The sequence below is a fragment of the Eptesicus fuscus genome, chromosome 18, assembly GCF_027574615.1.
Source record: "Eptesicus fuscus isolate TK198812 chromosome 18, DD_ASM_mEF_20220401, whole genome shotgun sequence".
Taxonomy (NCBI): domain Eukaryota; kingdom Metazoa; phylum Chordata; class Mammalia; order Chiroptera; family Vespertilionidae; genus Eptesicus; species Eptesicus fuscus.
In genome coordinates, this window is record NC_072490.1 from 45,455,279 (window position 1) to 45,465,457 (window position 10,179).

At 42.1% G+C, this 10,179-nt stretch overlaps 1 non-coding gene across 1 annotated transcript; it reads right to left on the reverse strand.

Moving 5' to 3' along the window:
- Window positions 1–1,830: 1,830 nt before the first annotated feature.
- Window positions 1,831–1,957, reverse strand: LOC114233326 (small nucleolar RNA SNORA66). The gene has a single exon (XR_003619478.1). It is a non-coding gene; the product is annotated as a small nucleolar RNA SNORA66 (small nucleolar RNA).
- Window positions 1,958–10,179: the final 8,222 nt, after the last annotated feature.

A 10,179-nucleotide genomic window follows, 5' to 3' on the forward strand; every position in this document is an offset into this window, starting at 1 on the left:
ACTGGTTGCTATGACGTGTGCTGACCACCAGGGGGTGCGCACAGAACATGGCGGGCGTCGGCAGCAGGCAGCAGAGCGTGGGACATAGCAGGTGTCGGCCGCAGCAGGATGGTGGAGCAGGTGAGCGGTGGTGCCAGACCAAGGCGGGGTACTGGTTGCTGTCATCGGGACAAGCCTCTGGTGGTTACTGAAAATTCTTTGCTCCCGCACACTTCGGTCCCCCCCACCCCCCGGCATTCGCACCTGCTGTAGGTGCCAGCCCTGCTCGCACCCACTGCCAGCGCCTGGCACCGGCCCCAATTGCTCGGCGCTGTCAGCAGGTGCAAGCCCCTCAGGGCTGCTCCACCTCCCCCTGCTCCTGAGGGGTGACCTCTTGCACCTGCTGCCAGCAACGACCCCACTCACACCCACTGCCGGCACCAGAGCCGCCGCTCACACCTGCTGCATTGGTCCTGATCGCTTGGTGCCATCAGTGGGTGCGAGTGGCGGCTGCCGGCCCCAATCTCCCTGAGGGCTTCTCCACCTCCCCCTGCTCCTGAGGGGTGATCGGGGCAGCAGCTGCTGCTCACACCCACTGATGGCACGGCCCTGCTCGCACCTGCTGCTGGCACCAGCCCCAATCACTCTGCACTGCCAGCGGGTGTAAGTGGGCTGGCGCCATTAGCGCATGGGAGCAACAGCAGTGGGAGCGGGGCTGCTAGCAGACGGGACCAGGGGCCGTGGCGGGAGCGGCCAGGCGGGGATGCGAAGGATGGGCCGAGACCCACCCCTGTGCCTGCTGCAGCTCACAGTTCCTTTCAAGGTACACGAATTCGTGCACTGGGCTCCTAGTGAACATAATAAACTGACAAACAAAATAGGTCCAGAGGCATGGAACAGACTGACATATCTCAGAGGGGAGTGAGGGGAAGTGGGGACAGGGGAGATGGGAAGAGGGTAATCAAAAAAATGTATATACATATATTCATAACCAATGGCCTGGGAGAAGGGGGGGTAATTAGGGGACATTTGTAATACTGTCAACAATAAAAAATAAAAATTGGGTTTTTTTGGGGGGGTTGTTTAGCAGCCCCCCCCCCCTTTTTTTTTTTTAAATCATCATTCCCTCATCTCTTCAGGGATATCTGGGAGGCAAACATGGCTTAATATACATCCTTAATTAGTGACACTCAACCCAGCCTAAAAAAAAAGAACCACTGCCAGCTAAGTACTAGCCAGTTCCTGAGAGCCAGCTCCCTGCCTGCAGATGGCAGTGCTAAGCCCCAGGACCCCAACTGAGTACTTAGATGACCAATATAATTTAAAGCATACAGTGCAGAAATCCCTGGCAAGCTCAGTAAGGCAGGCCCCTGACTCAACTGTTCTGTATTCTGTAAAATACAAAAGACTGCCCAGCCTGCATGGCTTGCGCATCCAGGAGGTCATGGTTTGATTCAGGGCACATGCCCCAGTTGCAGGTTGAATCCCGTGTGGGGCGTGCAGTAGCCAGCCAATCAATGACTCTCTCTCATCACTGATTAATGCTTCTTTCCCTCTCCATTCCTCTCGAAAATAAAAAATCATATATATTTAAAAAATAAATAGCCCTAGATGGTTTGGCTTAGTGGATAGAGCATTGGCCTGTTGACTGAAGGATCTCAGGTTTGATTCTAGTCAAGGGCACATGCCTAGGTTGCAGGATCAATCCCCAATAAAGGGCATACAGGAGGCAGCCAATCAATGATTCTCTCTTATCATTGATGTTTCTCTCCCTCTCTGAAATCAATAAAATACAAAGTATCTTGTAGGCATATATTTACTAGTACAGCTGCCTTAATTTTTTTTTTTTTACACTATACTAGGATAGAATGAACCACCTCAGTAACTTCTGAGGCTAATACATTTCTATCACCACAATTACTTTAGCAAACCTGGTTCCCTTCACTTCTGCAACATCAGCCTTAATTATTCTTTACCTGAGTCCAGATTGTTGCTTTTGCTATTGTTGATTTCTCACAATCTTTGTTACTAGAATATAACCACTTAGACATTTTATAGTTTGTGAAAATAACTAAGGTAAAGGGGTCTTTGCCTAAAAGTAATACAGTAAGAAACAAAAGCAGCCAAGTAACCTTCTGGTAGTGGTAACTTCCTTTAAGTTAGGCACCTGAAGGACATGCCACAATGTATATGCTAAGAAAAATTTATCAAGAATCCACTTGTGCTTAAATAACTCTCAGGAGTAAATTTTAGAACCAAGTTCTAAATCAATTTGATGATATTAATACAGCCTTTAAAGTAAAATATGGAGATGACCATAATGAGATTAAGAATGTAAAGCTAGTATTTCATTCCTAACATTTTCCTAAAAATAACTAAGCAGATTATAAACAAATCCTGTATGGGAGAAGTTCTTGGTGTGCCAATACTATCCCAACACTACCAGTAACTGCTGAACCGTGAAAAAGGTCAACTGCTGGTAGTAGACTGTTTCTAATCACTTACTCAGACTTCAACCTTCTGAATAGTTAATCAGACTCTGGACCTGGTTAATTTTTCCCTATAAACAGATCTTCAGATAATGTTCGTGCAGATTTACCAACCATTTATTCTTTATTAGTCAATATAAGTTTTCATATTAATTCTACCAGTTGGTAATTCATATTTACATTAAAGAAACATGTAACATGACACCAGAAAGCATAAGCACTTGTTTCCAGTGATGTCAAAAGTGACTTTCAGCACTAGCTGGTTTGGCTCAGTGGATAAAGCGTCAGCCTGCAAACTGAAAGGTCCTGGGTTCAATTCTGGTCAAGGGCACATGCCCAGGTTGCAGGCTTGATCCCCAGATTCCCCCCTCCTCTCTCTCTCTCCCCCTTCCTCTCTGAAATCAATAAAAATACATTTAAAAAATAAAAAATATGTTAAGAAAAAAAAGTTACTTTCACCTCCATGACCAAGAACCATAAATCCACATTTAAGAAAGTTTGTTCCGGGATTTCTGATTTCTGGTCCTGCATGTAAGAAGCTTGAAAGGTGCCACTCTGTCCTAACAAGTAGTAAAAATTCAACAAACTGAAAAATCAACAACTATTCTTAGATTCAAAAGAGAAATCTCACAGGGCAAACCAGTGCCCCCGCCCCCCAAATTGGAGAGACCAACAGGTGAAGAGTCACAACTTAAAGGAGCAAAAACCTCTGTGGGAACCATTGGCAGGTAGGGAAACCTGAACAGTAATTAAGGAATTGCTGGAGGCTCAGTGTGGACAATTGAAAGCTTAAACTCCAAGGGAACCCAGTCATTGAGGGAGGAGAGGGTCACACTTCTGAGTTTTACTTTCTGGATTTCTGCCAAATTCTTAAAAGAATATTGGAGAAAAATCCCCTCATGCTTCCAGCAAGTTGGGGGGGGGGGGGGGGGAGGGCGTGAGGAGAAAGGAACCATCCTATATAATGAAAGCCTAATATGCTAAGTGTTCGGCTGTTTGACTGGTCACTATGATACACACTGACCACCAGGGGGCAGACGCTCTGACTGGAAGGTTAGCTTGCTGCTGGGGTCCGGCTCTTCAGGACTGGACGAGATGGCAAACATGCCCTGGAGCCCTCCTGTGGTCCCTCCCCGGCCAGCCAACCTCCTGCGGTCCCTCCTCGGCTGGCCCCAATCGGGACTGGGCAAGATGGCTCTGATTGGCCCGATGGGTGAGACGGGCCAGACACACCCTGGAGCCCTCCCCAGCCCTGATCATGCACTGGTGGGGTCCCTCAGCCTGGCCTGTGCCCTCTTGCAACCTGGGACCCCTTGGGGGGAAGCCGGAGAGCCAGTTTCTGCAGGCCAGGCCAAGGGATCCCACCGGTATAGAAATCCATGCACTGGGCCTCTAGTTTTAAATAATGCCAGAACATCCCTGTCTTAACAATGTCTGCCCTAGTGAGAAACTAACCAGACCCTAATTTCCAGGGGTCTTATCAGAGCCTAAATGACCAGCCAGCATAAGGAAATACTCAAATCCAGCCCACTCTAGCCCTCCTGTCCCACCTAAGGAAGAGGGAAACAAAATTGAGAAACATGTAAAATTCAGTCCAGAGACTGAGACCTACTCATAGAACTATAGAATGCTTCCTCTACATCCACACCTTACCATATCATTACAAAAGGCCTATTTATAGCAGTTCCTTTTACCTAGGACATCATGTCCAGTGATTAAGATTATAGGACATACTAAAAGGTGAAAAACAGTTTGCTGAGAGAGCAAGCATCAGAACCAGAATCAGATATGGCAGGGATGACAGAATTACCAGACCAGGAACTTAAAACAATTATAATGATATTAAGGGCTCTAATGGATAGACAATATACAAGAACAGATGGGCAATGTTAGCAGAGATGGAAATTCTAAGAAACAAACCAAAAGAAATGCCAGAGGTAAACATTGTCACCAATGGAGAATGCCTTTGGTGGGCTTATTTACAGACTAGAAATGACTAAGGAAAGACTCTCTAAGTTTGAAGACATCTCAACAGAAACCTCCAAAACTAAAATGCAAAGAGAAAAAAAAATAGACCAATAAATCAATAAACACTAACCCCTAAACAGCAACAACAAAAAACCAGACTACCCAAGAATTGTGGTATAACTACAAAGGGTGTAACATATATGTAATAGGAATACCAGAAGAGGAACAGATTATTTGAAATGACCGAGAATTCCAAGTAAATGTCATGCACATAAAAAAAATTTAAAAAACAACACACACACACCAAGTAGAGTGCCAAAAAACCTACAACTATGCATATCATTTTCAAACTACAGAAAAATCAAAGGAAAAAATCCTAAAAGCAACCAGAGGAAAAAATACCTTACCTGTAAAGCAAAGAATTACATCTAACTTCTCAGAAACCATGCCAGCAAGAAGAGAGTAGAGCGAAATATCATAAAAAGGAAGGGGAAAACCTTTACAAATGTACAATTTTGTACCCTGCAAACTTATCAAGAGTGAAGGAGAGATAAAACAAAAATTGAGGGGATTTGTTGCCAGTAGTCCTGTCCTAGCGTTAAAATAAGTTTAGAAAGAAGGAAAACGACACAAGTCAGAAACTAAATTGATCTAACAGGTAAGTTTGTTCAAAAGAACGACAGCAACACTGTAACTATGTATGCTTATGTGTACGAGAAGTGAATGACTGCAATGATACAAGGAACTGGGAGGATTAGGGTTATTTTATTATTAAGGTACAGGCATACCACAAAGATAATTGTAAGTTCTGTTCCAAACCACTAAAATAAAGCAAGTATTTCAATAAAGTATCTTTTTATATACTTACTAGTGACCCAGTGCACAAAATTCGTGCACATTAAAAGGGGATTAGAGGAAATAATTTAATATTGCTATTTGCCCTTTCTCTATAATAGAAGTGTCAGAGATGAAAGAAAATTAGTAAAATGTATATGAAAACCTTCCTCCTGTCAGAGTCTGGGGCACACCACGGGACCCAGAGTCAGTGCCCACCCACCCACATGCACCTCAAAATCGCGTGAGACCCAGACCCAGCCGGCACCCCTCCATTGGGCTAGATCCAGACCCGGCCAGTCCCACCCTTGTCAAGCCCTGCTGGGCAGGGGGCATAGCCTTAGGTCCCCTGGCCCAGCGCCAGGACGGGGGTGGGGTCGGGAGGGCATGGCCTGAGTTCCCCCGACCCAGCACTGGGGTGCACCTTGAGGTCCCCCGTCCAAGCCCAGCCAGGCAGGGGGGCGCAGCCTCAGGTGCCTTGGCCTGGTGCTGGGACAGGGTCATGGCCTGAGGTCCCATCAAGCCCCGCTGGGCAGGGGTTGTGGTCTGAGGCCCCCCGGCCTGGTGCCGGGGTGGTGGGAGTAGCCTGAAGTCCCCTGTCAAGCCCCACCTGGTGGGGGGCACGGCCTTAAGTCTCCTGTCAAGCCCTGCCGGGTGGGGGGCACAGCCTGAGGTCCCCTAGCCCAGCACCAGGACAGGAAATACACCTTGAGGTCCCGTCAAACCCTGCCGGATGGGGGGTCCAGCCTGAGGTCTCCTGTCAAGCCCCATGGCAGTTGGGGAGGGCATAGCCTCAGGTCCCTGCTGATTGTTCGTTAAGGCTCCTTAAGGGAACTTGGTGTCAGCTGTGGGTGCAGCCATCTTTGTGATGGAGTGATGGTCAATTAGCATGTTCCCTCTTTATTAGATAGGATTTCAAAACATTTTAAAATTTCTCTAACCTTCTTGTCTTATTTAGAAGTGTTTTTTAATCTCTAAGTGTCTAGGGATTTTCCAGCTTTCTGTTTTTGGTTTCCACTCATTTGTTGAAACCAAACAAGTACATAAAAAGATGCTCCACACCATATGCCATCAGGAAAAGGCAAATTAAAATGAGGTACCACCACACACTTAGAATGGCCCAAATCCAGACACCCTCAACACCAAATGCTGGTCAGGATGTCGAACAAGAACTCTCATACACTGCTGGTGGGAATGCAAAACGGTACGGCTATTTTGTAAGCTCGATAGTTTCTTACAAAACTAAACACTTTTACCATTACAATCCAGCAATTGTACTCCTTCGTACCCAAAGGAGTTGAAAATTTATGTCCACACAAAAACCTGCACATGACATTTATAGCAATTTTATTCATAATTGCCCAAACTTTGAAGCAACCAAGGTGTCCTTCAGTAGGTGCTGGACACATAAAAAATATATGTATTTTAGCCGAAACCGGTTTGGCTCAGTGGATAGAGCGTCGGCCTGCGGACTGAAGGGTCCCAGGTTCGATTCCAGTCAAGGGCAGTACCTTGGTTGCGGGGACATCCCTAGTAGGGGGTGTGCAAGAGGCAGCTGGTTGATTCTCTCTCATCGATGTTTCTAACTCTCTATCCCTCTCTCTTCCTCACTGTAATAAATCAATAAAATATATATTAAAATATATACATATATATTTTAAAAGTACTGCATATGTCAACTAATTAGGACAGTGATGGTGATTTTGCTTGCATCTATTGCAAAGCATTAAAATGGATAAACAGCGGTACACGAGCTATCAAGCCATGAAAAGACATGGAATATACTTAAATGCATAATAACTGAAAGAAGCCAATGTGAGAGGCTACATTTTATATGATTCCAACTATACAACACTCTGGAAAAGGCAAAACTATGGAGGCAGTGAAAAGCAAAAAACCTCTTTGGATTTCTTTGGCTTAACGAAAACAAGTAATAATGTAGGTCTTCTGTTAAAATCTAAGTGGCATAACACCAACTTTTGGAAAGCAGGAGATACTGTGTTAGAATCTAAAATCATCGGCTAAGCCGAGACCGGTTTGGCTCAGTGGATAGAGCGTCGGCCTGCGGACTGAAGGGTCCCAGGTTCGATTCCAGTCGGGGGCATGTGCCTTGGTTGCGGGCACATCCCCGGTGGTGGGTGTGCAAGAGGCAGCTGATCGATGTTTCTCTCTCATCGATGTTTCTAACTCTCTATCCCTCTCTCTTCCTCTCTGTGAAAAATCAATAAAATAAAATAAAAAATAAAATAAAATAAAAAATAAAATAAAATCATCAGCTAAGCTTTCACCTTAGGAAATTAGAAAATGAGGAGCAAACTAAATCCAACCTAAGCAAAGAAACAATAAACCAAGAGTAGAAATCAATGAAATTGAAAACAGAAAATCAACAGAGAAAATCAACTAAACCAAAACTTTTTTAAAAAGACGAATAAAATTGATGAGCCTCCAGTCTAAGAGGATACACATCAGAAATGAAAATTGGGATATCACTAGATTCCATAGACTTTAAAAGAAAGTTTGATCTCAGTAAATGTTATGAAACTTTACTATGTGATATAATTCTGTACATATGCTAAAGAAAAACTGGAAGTCTCAGTGAATGAAACACTGATGATCTGGAAAATTAAGATAACATTTCACTTAAATTTTATTTTCAATCAAGAATATATAAGGTGAAGGGGAAAAACCCACAGAAACAAATATGCTACAAATTATCAAGATACATCACAGAAAAGCAACCGAGTGGTTAGAAAATAGACAATGGGGAATATTATGGACTTTTATAAAAAAAAGCTTATTGGACACAGATAGAAAACAGATAATGGTTCTATCCTCAACTCTGCTGCTAGTCAGCCTTTAAGAGAACTACAATTCCTCTTGTTTCTCTATTGACATACTTAATTATTTGCCAGAATACTTTTTAAATCTAGGAATATAATCAATTGTTCTATGTATACTAGAGGTCACAGAGACCTCTTATTGATTGACCAATACTAAGTTTAACACTTGTGTGAACAGTAAGCATTAAATCTTTTTTGTTCTTAATCCTTACCCGAGGATATTTTTTTCCACTGATTTTTTGACAAAGTAGGGAAGGGGAGAGAAAAACATCGATGTAACAGAGACACTGATTTTTTGCCTCACACTTGCCCCTAATAGGGCTGGTGAATCAAACGTACAACCCTGGGAACATGCCCTTGACTGGAAATCACTGGAGATCGAACCTTAGACTCTTCAGTGTGCAGGCAGATGCTCTAACCATTGAAAGTACCAGCCAGGACAAGAAATGAATCTTGATAGTGTAAAGTATTTCATAAAAAGTTCTACATATGGCCCTGGCTGGTTTTGCTCAACTGGTAGAGCATCAGCCTACGGACTGAAGGGTTAGGGTTCCATTCCGGTCAAGGGCACATGCCCAGGTTGCAGGCTTGATCCTCAGTAGAGAGTGTGCAGGAGGCAGTCGATCAATGATTCTCTCTCATCATTGATGTTTCTCTCTCTCTGAAATCAATAAAAAAATTATATTTTTAAAAAGTACTGCATATGACAATTAGGACAGTGATAGCGATTTTGCTTGATCTATTACAAAAAAACATAGGGAAAAGCATTTAGGTATTATCTCTTAATTTACACATTTTTCCAAGTTTACTCCTATTTGGAAAAAAAAATTCTCAATTTGATTTAAAAAACTAAAAAAATATGAAGTAAAATTTTCGGGGTAAAATACATACCAAGTTAATGCTTTCTTTAAAAAAAATAAAAAATAAGCGGGGTGGAGGGGTGAACTCTTGCTAATCTTTTTTAAAAACCCATTTCGTGATAATTAAGCAATTTTAGTTTCTTAATGCAGTCATTTCCAACAATGGTAGCAGAACCGCCTTACAACACAATTGACATTGTATGAATTTTCTTTACTCCCTTTCTTTGACTTACTTGGCTTAATTTTAAAAATTAATACAGTGGTATTTAACTGTGATCCTACACTGAACCTACTGAAGTCTAATATCTCTTGAGCTCCATAAAGCTACACATAATATACTAGATCTTAGTTTTAACCAACAAGAAATGATACATTTCTTATGTGGAGAGAAGACAACTCATCTGGCTGGCTAGGAAGGTTGCACTTACATCAAAATGACAGGTTAAACACAGGCTTTATCCCAGTAACCTGTTTGACAATCATCAACTGCTTAATTCCAATTTCTTTTCACTTCAACCAGGACTTTTTGTTGTTGTTAACAATTCAAAACTATACATTATTTTACAAGCATGTGTTTGGTTTTGAAAATAAAATTTCAATCCACAAATTTACCAAAATCTATGCAAGCCATTAAGAATCATAAAAAAGCAAGGTTTATAAAATACAAAGAACTTTAGACTATATAGACTAAAACTAAGTTATTTATAAGGTTACCAAGTGGAGTCCCTAATAACTTAATATAGTTAATGAGGTATATACCTTTATTGCCTTATTAACAAAAACTTACGTCACATGTAATCTCTCTGCAGTTCCGAAATTTGTAAAGCTAAAAAGAAAAGTGCTGTGAACTTTTTTCTTCTATGTAGAAAAGCAACATCACTAACAGTCTATGTATTCTGCCATGAAACAGCACTTACGTACAGTGTCAAAAATGGTATTTTATCAAATAAATCTAAATTTTAAAAGTTGCTTCCCCACTCTGTCATACACACGATAGCAACCCAAACTTAATTTTCAATTTAAACAATTAATAAAATTCACTGGGATCTGTATTATTATTCAGTGTCAAGTATATAAATCAACTTTACTAAATAAGAAAATCCATTTCAAACATCTTTAAAACTCAAAAAGAACACACACAATTATATATTTTATCATTTTATTAGGAATAATTCCAAATGGGTTATGAAGAAAACTTATTCATTTGAG